Source organism: Heptranchias perlo, unplaced genomic scaffold, assembly GCF_035084215.1.
Source record: "Heptranchias perlo isolate sHepPer1 unplaced genomic scaffold, sHepPer1.hap1 HAP1_SCAFFOLD_656, whole genome shotgun sequence".
Classification (NCBI taxonomy): Eukaryota; Metazoa; Chordata; class Chondrichthyes; order Hexanchiformes; family Hexanchidae; genus Heptranchias; species Heptranchias perlo.
In genome coordinates, this window is record NW_027139684.1 from 66,984 (window position 1) to 76,875 (window position 9,892).

Here is a 9,892-nt window from a genome sequence, read left to right on the forward strand (position 1 = left end):
CTTTAAAAAATCGAGAAAAATCATTTTGTTCGCAAAATATTGAAATGGGAATGAACAATAATAGAATGGAAATATGTTAATTACTACGGCTGCTTTGCATAAACTAAAAACACTGAATATTGACAGGGAATGAGAACTTCCTCAAAAGCAAAATACTGCGGATGGTGGAAATCTGAAGTAAAAACAGAAAATGCTGTAAATCCTCAGCAGGTCAGGCAGCATCTGTGGAGAGAGAAACAGAGTTAATGTTTCAGCTCAAAGACCCTTCGTCAGAACTGGAAGAAGTTCAAGATTAAACAGTTTTGAAGTAAGTCCAGAGTGAGGGAAAGGAGGGAGGAGAGGAGGAAAGAACAAAAGGGAGGGTCTGTGAGAGGGTGGAGGGCAGAAGTGATTAAATGACAGAAGGGATGATGGTGCAAGGCAAGGAGGGCGGGAATGGGACAAGTAAAGGAACAAAAGATGGGTCTGGAGGAGGGGGAAATGGGAACAGAAGAACCATTCCCAGCACCTGCTGTCCGAAAAAATGGGAGCAGTGGTTCTGATCTGAAGTTATTGAAATCAGTGTTGAGTCCAGAAGGTTGTAAAGTGTCCAATGGAAAGATGAGGTGCTGTTCCTCGAGCTTCCATCGAGCTTCATTGGGAGAGGCCGAGGACAGAGAGGTCAGAGTGGGAGTGGGACGGGGAATTAAAATGGGAAGTGACCGGAAGCTCAGGGTCAGGCTTGCAGACTGGACGGAGATGTTCATTGGAGTGATGACCACAATCTGTGTTTGGTCTCCCCAATGTAGAGGAGACCCGGATGGTGAGCAGTGAATCCAGTGGAGGAAACTGAAAGAAGAACAAGGAAATCAGGAGTGTTTGGGGCCCTGGACGGTGGGAAGGGAGGAGGTGAAAGGGCAGGTGTTGCATCTCCTGCGTTCACAAGGCAAGGTGTGTGGGGAAGGCGAGCAGGTGTTGGGGGTGATGGATGAGTGGACCAGGGGGTCGCGGGGGGAGCGGTCCCTTCGGAATGCTGACAGGGGAGGGGAGGGGAAGGTGTTTGGTGGTGACATTGGGCTGGAGGTGGGGGAAAGGGCAGAGGATGATCTGTTGAATGTGGAGGCTGGTGGGGTGCAAGGTGAGGACAAGGGGGAACCTATCCTGGTTCTGGGATTGAGGGGAAGGGGTGAGGGCTGAAATGCGGGAATGGGACGGACACGAGAGAACTTCCTCTTTTGCTCAAACACATGCACGGGACTCCGGTCTTGCCGTGAATAAATTACACACAGCGCTGGGCCCCTCCTTGAATTGAAGGATACACACAGTTCAATGGAAATATCACAATTCCAAAGCAATACAGTTCAACACAATTCAAACAGATGGTCCACAATACGCTCCCAGTATTACAATTCAAACACAGTCCATTTCTTATAATCCATGGTGTACAATACAAAGGTGGGATGGCCCTACACTGTGGGCTTTCCCCATAGAGCCTTTGCTTCAGTGCGTCCCACAGCACGTACTCCTGGACCTTGGATTGTGCCAGTCGGTAACACTCGGCCATGGACAGCTCCTTCTACTGGAAGACCAGCAGGTTTCGGACGGGCCAAAGGGCCTCCTTCACCGAGTTGATGGTTTTCCAGCACCAGTTGATGTCTGTCTCGGTGTGCGTCCCCGGGAACAGTGCCCTGTGTTCCCGAGCTTTTTGGGCTGAACTGGGACAGAACCCAACACAGATTTAAGGGGATTGGTAAAAGAACCAATGGGGACATGAGGAGAATGTTTTTTTACGCAGCGAGTTGTTCTGATCTGGAATGTGCTGCCTGAAAGGGCAGTGGAAGCAGATTCAATCGTGGGTTTCAAAAAGGAATTGGAGAAATACTTGAAGGGAAAATAATTGCAGGGCGACAGGGAAAGAGCGGGGGAGTGGGACTAACTGGATTGCTCTTACAACGAGCCAGCACGGGCTGGATGGGCCAAGTGGCCTCCTTCTGCACTGTAACCATTCGATCATTTTATTATTCTATACATCCTGGTGTCTGTTGGTCAGTTCCAGCGATAAGACATTCGGGGAAATGGCGTCGACTGTCTGGTCGGGGAGCTGCCTAATTGGATCGACCCTCTCCATTCTCTGCAGGGCCCCTGGGACGTTTCGTGCCAACCACCGTCTGATTCTCTGTCTCTCTGTGTTTGTCTGTCTGTCTCTCTGTCTGTCCCTCTTCCCTCGCTCTGTATCTGTCTCTCTCTGTCTGTCTCTCTTCCCTCGCTCTGTATCTGTCTGTCTCTCTGTCTCTCTCTCTTCCCTCGCTCTGTATCTGTCTGTCTCTCTGTCTGTCTATCTTCCCTCGCTCTGTATCTGTCTGTCTCTCTGTCTCTCTCTCTTCCCTCGCTCTGTATCTGTCTGTCTCTCTGTCTGTCTATCTTCCCTCGCTCTGTATCTGTCTGTCTCTCTGTCTCTCTCTCTTCCCTCGCTCTGTATCTGTCTGTCTCTCTTCCCTCGCTCTGTATCTGTCTGTCTCTCTGTCTGTCTCTCTTCCCTCGCTCTGTATCTGTCTCTCTCTCTGTCTGTCTCTCTTCCCTCGCTCTGTATCTGTCTGTCTCTCTGTCTGTCTCTCTTCCCTCGCTCTGTATCTGTCTGTCTCTCTGTCTGTCTCCCTTCCCTCGTTCTGTGTCTGTCCGTCTCTCTGTCTGTCTATCTTCCCTCGCTCTGTATCTGTCTGTCTCTCTGTCTGTCTCCCTTCCCTCGTTCTGTGTCTGTCTGTCTCTCTGTCTGTCTCTCTTCCCTCGCTCTGTATCTGTCTGTCTCTCTGTCTGTCTCCCTTCCCTCGTTCTGTGTCTGTCTGTCTCTCTGTCTGTCTATCTTCCCTCGCTCTGTATCTGTCTGTCTCTCTGTCTGTCTCCCTTCCCTCGTTCTGTATCTGTCTGTCCCTCTGTCTGTCTCTCTTCCCTCGCTCTGTATCTGTCTGTCTCTCTCTCTGTCTCCCTTCCCTCGTTCTGTGTCTGTCTGTCTCTCTGTCTGTCTATCTTCCCTCGTTCTGTGTCTGTTTGTCTCTCTGTCTGTCTCTCTTCCCTCGCTCTGTATCTGTCTGTCTCTCTCTCTCTGTCTGTCTCTCTTCCCTCGCTCTGTATCTGTCTCTCTCTCTGTCTGTCTCTCTTCCCTCACTTTGTATCTGTCTGTCTCTCTGTCTGACTCTCTTCCCTCGCTCTGTATCTGTCTCTCTCTCTGTCTGTCTCTCTTCCCTCGCTCTGTATCTGTCTGACTCTCTTCCCTCGCCCTGTATCTGTCTCTCTCTCTGTCTGTCTCTCTTCCCTTGCTCTGTATCTGTCTCTCTCTCTCTCTGTCGAATTATGAAGACTGATTACATAGAATGGACTTGTATTCCTGCGAGTATTGAAGATTAAGGGATGATCTTATTGATTTTTTTCAACAAAATATACTTTATTCATAAGAATTTGCAGCAATCCACAAAATACAGTTCTCATCTCACATTCCAAACGTACACAATACAGATTATACAATTTGCAGGTTCCATCAAGTACAGTTCAATGAACACATTGGACAGAATTACAGTTCATGACACTCTGGGGTGTCTCATTGTATTACACTCAATACAGATTATTGATTACAGATTCATTACAGTACATTACAGATTCATTACAGGTACATTACATCAATTTGAATTTTACATTCTGCCCGAGGGGGATTTTCCCTGATTTCAGCCCCTCGGTTTACAATGGCGGGAAGGCTCTAAACGGTTGCCTTTCCCCACAGAGCCTTTGCGGAGGCCGCACCCGTCCTCAGTGTGTCCCTGAGCACGTAGTCCTGGACCTTGGAATGTGCCAGTCTGCAACACTCGGTCGAGGACAGCTCCTTGCACTGGAAGACCAGCAAGTTTCGGGCAGACCAAAGGGCGTCTTTCACCGAGTTGATGGTCTTCCAGCAGCAGTTGATGTCCATCTCAGTGTGTGTCCCCGGGAACAGCCCGTAGAGCACAGAAACCTGTGTTACGGAACTGCTCGGGACGAACCTGGACAGATACCACTGCATCTCTCTCCAGACCTTCTTTGCAAAGGCACATTCCAGAAGGAGATGGGTGAGGGTCTCGTCTCCACCGCAGTCTCCTCTGGGACAGCGCGCGGTGGGTCTGAGAGTCCGGGAGTACATGAAGGATCTGATGGGAAGGGCCCTTCGCACCACCAGCCAAGCTACAGGAGCCAGAATGAATGTGATGTTTCCTCACAATAAACAGTACAGCCAGCTCCTTCTCACACACAGTCGGTACATTATCACACACAGAGCGTAGAGACACAGACAGGTCATCAGTTCCACAGTCTCAGACAGCAGAATTAGTCAGTCCCACACTGATCCCAAGTTCCAGAGACACAGTTTCAATCCAACAGTCAAACAGATCCGGAGAGACAGACATTGTTCCCATTTCATCCCAACTCAGTACCTCTGACAGGGAGAGAGAGAAATCCCAGATCAAAATCACACCCACTATCAGATTGAAAAGCATTGTGTCAGTCTCACAATACTGCAGACTGAGCTACAAATTAAATACCACATAGAACTGACACACGGTCCCCATTTGAAAGATACAGACTGAATCTCAATAATGGAGCCCCAGATTCAAATTAAATACCAGACAAGAACTCCCACATTGTGAGATTAAAACATGCAGTATCCATCCCAATAATGCACCCTGAGAGACAAATTACATTCAAATCCAGAACTCACCGACACTATCAGGTGGAGAGATGCGGAGAAATATTGTAAACTGAGATACAAACTAGATACCAGTTCAGAACACACCCATAGTGTGACATTGAAAGACACATTATCGATTCCATTAATGGACCGAGAGCTGGACATTACACACAGTCTGAAAACCACATACAATGTCAGACTGAAAGATTCAGGGCCAATTCCATTAGTTCAGACTGTGCTACACATTACATCCCAGTCCAAAAATCTCATACACTATCAGACTGAAAGATTCAGGGCCAATTCCATTAGTTCAGACTGTGCTACACATTACATCCCAGTCCAAAAATCTCATCGTGTCAGACTGAAAGATTTTGTATCAATTCCATTAGTGCAGACTGTGCTACACGTTACATCCCAGTCCGAAAATCTCATACACTATCAGAGTGAAAGACACAGTATAATTATACAGAGGTTCACAGAGGGACAGATTTAATACAATATCAAACTCACACTCATTACCCATTTAAAACCGACTGCATGAAATTCAAAAATGTCCCCATATTGAGAAATTAAACACTAAATTCAAAAATATTTCGATGTTAAGATATTAAAGATACAGTTTCAAACACTATCCTCTGACCTGAGATAAGAACATAAGAAATAGGGGCAGGAGTAGGCCATTCGGCCCCTCGATCCTGCTCCGTCATTCAATCAGATCATGGCTGATCTTTGACCTCAACTCCACTTTCCCACCTGATCCCCATATCCCTTGATTCCCTTAGAGTCCAAAAATCTATCATAGAATCAGAGAAATTCAGGCACAGAAGGAGGCCATTCGGCCCATCGTGTCTGTACTGTCCGAAAAAGAGCCATCCAGCCTAACCCCACTTTCCAGCTCTTGGTCCGTGGCCCTGCAGGTCACGGCTCTCCAGGTTCACATCCAGGTATTTATTGAATGAGTTGAGGGTTTCTGCCTCTCCCACCCTCTCAGGCAGTGAGTTCCAGACCCCCACCACCCTCTGGGTGAAAACATTTCTCCTCAGCTCCCCTCTAATCCTTCTACCAATTACTTTAAATCTATGCCCCCTGGTTACTGACCTCTCTGCTAAGGGAAATAGGTCCTCCCTATCCACTCTATCTCGGCCCCTCATAATTTTATACACCTCAATTAAATCTCCCCTCAGCCTCCTCTGTTCCAAAGAGAACAACCCCAGCCTATCCAATCTTTCCTCATAGCTAAAATTCTCCAGTCCTGGCAACATCCTCGTAAATCTCCTCTGCACCCTCTCTAGTGCAATCACATCCTTCCTGTAATGTGGTGACCAGAACTGTACACAGTACTCAAGCTGTGGCCTAACTAGTGTTTTAGACAGTTCCAGCATAACCTCCCTGCTCTTATAGTCCAGGCCTCGGCTAATAAAGGAAAGTATCCCGTATGCCTTCTTAACCACGTTATCTACCTGTCCTGCTACCTTCAGGGATCTGTGGACATGCACTCCAAGGTCCCTCACTCCCTCTACACCTCTCAGTATCCTCCCATTTATTGTGTATTCCCTTGCCTTGTTTGCCCTCCCCAAATGCATTACCTCACACTTCTCCGGATTGAATTCCATTTGCCACTTTTCTGCCCACCTGACCAGTCCATTGATATCTTCCTGCAGTCTACAGCTTTCCTCCTCACTATCAACCACACGGACAATTTTTGTGTCATTTGCAAACTTCTTAATCATGCTCTCTACATTTATGTTTAAATCATTGATATAATCACAAAAAGCAAAGGACCTCTTACTGAGCCTTGCGGCACCCCACTGGAAACAGCCTTCCAGTCACAGAAACACCCATCGACCATTACCCTTTGCTTCCTGCCATTTTGGATCCAATTTGCCACTTTCCCTTGGATCCCATGGGCTTTTACTTTTCTGACCAGTGTGCCATGTGGAAACTAGTCAAAAGCCTTGCTAAATTCCATGTAGATATCATCAGATATGTTACCCTCATCGACCCTCCTTGTTACCTGCTCAAAAAATTCAATCGAGTTCGTCAGACACGAACTCCCCTTAACAAATCCATGCTGACTGTCCTTGATTAATCCGTGCCTTTCTAAATGATGATTAACACTGGCCCTCAGAATTGATTCCAGTAATTTGCGCACCGCTGAGATTACGTTGACTGACCTGTAATTACTCGGTCTATCCCTTTCTGCTTTTTTAAACAACAATACAACGTTAGCAGTCCTCCAATCCTCCGGCACCTCGCCTGTATCCGGTGGGGATTGGAAAATGATGGTCAGAGTCTCCGCTATTTCCTCCCTTGCTTCTTTTAACAGCCTGGGATACATTTCATCCGTCCCTGGTGATTTATCTACTTTCAAAGATGCTAATTCCCTGAACACTTCCTCTCTCACTATGTTTATCCCATCCAATATTTCACACTCCTCCTCCTTAATTACAATCTCTGTATCGTCCCCGTCTTTTCTGAAGACAGACGCAAAGTATTCATTAAGAACCAAACCCACATCTTCCACCTCCACACACAGGTTACCTTTTTGGTCTCTAATAGGCCCGACTCTTTCCTTAGTTATCCTCTTGCTCTTAATGCATTTATAAAACATCTTTGGGTTTCCCTTGATTTTACTTGCCAATATTTTTTCATGCCCTCTCTTTGCTTTCCTAATTTCCTTTTTAATTTCACCCCTGCACTTTCTATCCTCCTCTGGGCTTTCTGTAATATTGAGTTCTCTGTGTCTGACATAAGCTTCCCTTTTCTGCCTTATCTTACCCTGTGTGCTCCTTGTCATTCAGGGGACTCTAGATTTGGGAGTCCCTCCTTTTTTTTTGTGGAACATATTTGCTCTGAACCACCACTATCTCCTCCTTGAATGCTGTTCTGACACTGATTTACTTTCAAATAGCTGTTTCCAGTCCACTTTTGCTAAATCACTTCTCAGCTCAGTAAAATTCGCTTTTCCCCAATTGAAAACTGTTACTTCTGTTCTATCTTTCTCCTTCTCCATTAATAATCCAAATCCAACTGAATTATGATCATTCCTGCCAAAATGCTCTCCCACTGATACTCCTTCCACCTGCCCAGAATCATTCCCTAAAACTAAGTCCAGAACTGTCCCCTCTCTTGTTGGGCTTGCTACGTACCGGCCAAAATTGTTGTCCTGAATGCATTTTAAGAATTCTGCACCCTCTATACCCTTTACACTGATTCTATCCCGGTTAATATCAGGGTAGTTGAGATCCCCGATTACTACCATATGAATCTCAGTCTTGAATATACTCAACGACTGAGCATCTTCAGCCCTCTGGGGTTGAGAATTCCAAAGATTCACAACCCTCTGAGTGAAGATAATTTTACTCATTTTGTCCCTAAATGGCCGACCTCTTGTCCTCTCTTTCAAATCTGCCGTCATCACCCCCTTCACAATAAACCCACCTTGAACTCTCTGCCCTTCCAACTATTTCTAACCTCCCGATCCACTGAAACGTACAGTCGCCTCCCAAATCCGTTCCCACCTTTCCTGCAACTCCATGTTTGAATCTCTCCAATCAGGTTTCCGGCCCTGCCACAATATTGAAACGGCCCTTATCAAAGTCACCAATGACATCCTATGTGACTGTGACCGTGGTAAACTATCTCTCCTCATCCTTCTCCACCTGTCTGCAGCCTTTGACATGGTCGACCACACCATCCTCCTCCAACCCCTCTCCTCCGTCCTCCAGCTGAGTGGGACTCCACTCGCCTGGTTCCATTCTGATCTCTCCAGTCGTAGCCAGAGAATCTCCTACAATGGTTTCTATTCCCACCCTCACCCCGTTACCTGTGGAGTCCCCCAAGGATCTATCCTTGGACCCCTCCTATTTCACATCTACACGCTGCCCCTCGGTGACATCATCCGAAGACATGACAACAGGTTCCCCATGTAGGCTGGAGGCACCGAGCTCGACCTCACCACCACCTCTCTCCACCCCTCCACTCTCTCTGTATGGTCAGGCTGCTGGTCTGACATCCAATCTTGAATCAGTTGTAATTTCCTCCAATGAATCATTACAAAGACTGAAGCCATTGTCATTGGCCCATTCACAAACTCCGTTCCCTCTCCCCCGATTCCATCACACTCCCTGGCCACTGTCTAAGGCTGAATCAGACTGTTTGCAACAACAGAATCCGATTTAACCCTGAACTGAGATTCCCAATCGCATATTCACTCCATCCCCAAAACCACCGACTTCCATCTCCATAATATCACCTGTCTCAATCCCTGCCCCAGCCCACCTGCTGCTGAATCCCTCATCCATGTTTTTGTTCCCTCCAGATTTGATTATTCCAATGTTCTCCTGGCCGGTCTCCCATCGTCCACCCTCCATAAACTTGAGCTCATCCAAAACTCTGCTGCCCGTATCCTGACCATTCACCCAAAAACCCCCCAACTCCTCAGTTTGAACATTCTCATCCTTGTGTGCGAATCCATGGCCTCGTCCCTCCCAGGCTCCGTCGCCTCCTCCAGCCCCACAACCCTCCAGGAACCCTGCGCTCCTCCAACTCTGGACCATCCCTGAACACCACCATTGGCGGCTCTATCGTCAAAGCAACATTCAACACACCAACACAAACTAATCATCACAGCAACAGAAACAACTTGAAAAGATTGTTGACTTTAAACTATTTTTGTTTAAAGAAGCAGTCTCCGCAGAGACTATCAAAAATTGCCATGATCGACTATATTTCAAGTCAGTATAGCGGGGTATTGGGAAAAGTTTTCAATAAGCAATAATCACGCCTCAGTTCAACCTCATCGGCTACGATACTGCCACTGCGCAAAGTTAAAGAGACCCACCCTGACACACTGTGGTCTATCCGACTCGTACCCTTCACATTTGTGGTGAGTGGAGGTAACTTTTTAAATTATCAGCTCGGATCGTCTTTTCAACTGGCAATCACATTGTTTTCTTTAAAAATTCGACAAGAAATCATTTTATTAGCAAAATATTGAAATGGGAATCAACTATAATAGAACGGAAATATGTTAATTACTACGGCTGCTTTGCATAAACTAAAAACACTGAATATTGAGAGGGAATGAGAACTTCCTCAAAAGCAAAATACTGCGGATGGTGGAAATCTGAAGTAAAAACAGAAAATGCTGTAAATCCTCAGCAGGTCAGGCAGCATCTGTGGAGAGAGAAACAGAGTTAATGT

The 9,892-nt window shown here is 46.7% G+C and overlaps 1 non-coding gene across 1 annotated transcript; it reads right to left on the reverse strand.

Annotated features, from left to right (window-relative positions):
• Window positions 1-9,377: 9,377 nt before the first annotated feature.
• Window positions 9,378-9,518, reverse strand: LOC137318146 (U4 spliceosomal RNA). The gene has a single exon (XR_010961813.1). It is a non-coding gene; the product is annotated as a U4 spliceosomal RNA (small nuclear RNA).
• Window positions 9,519-9,892: the final 374 nt, after the last annotated feature.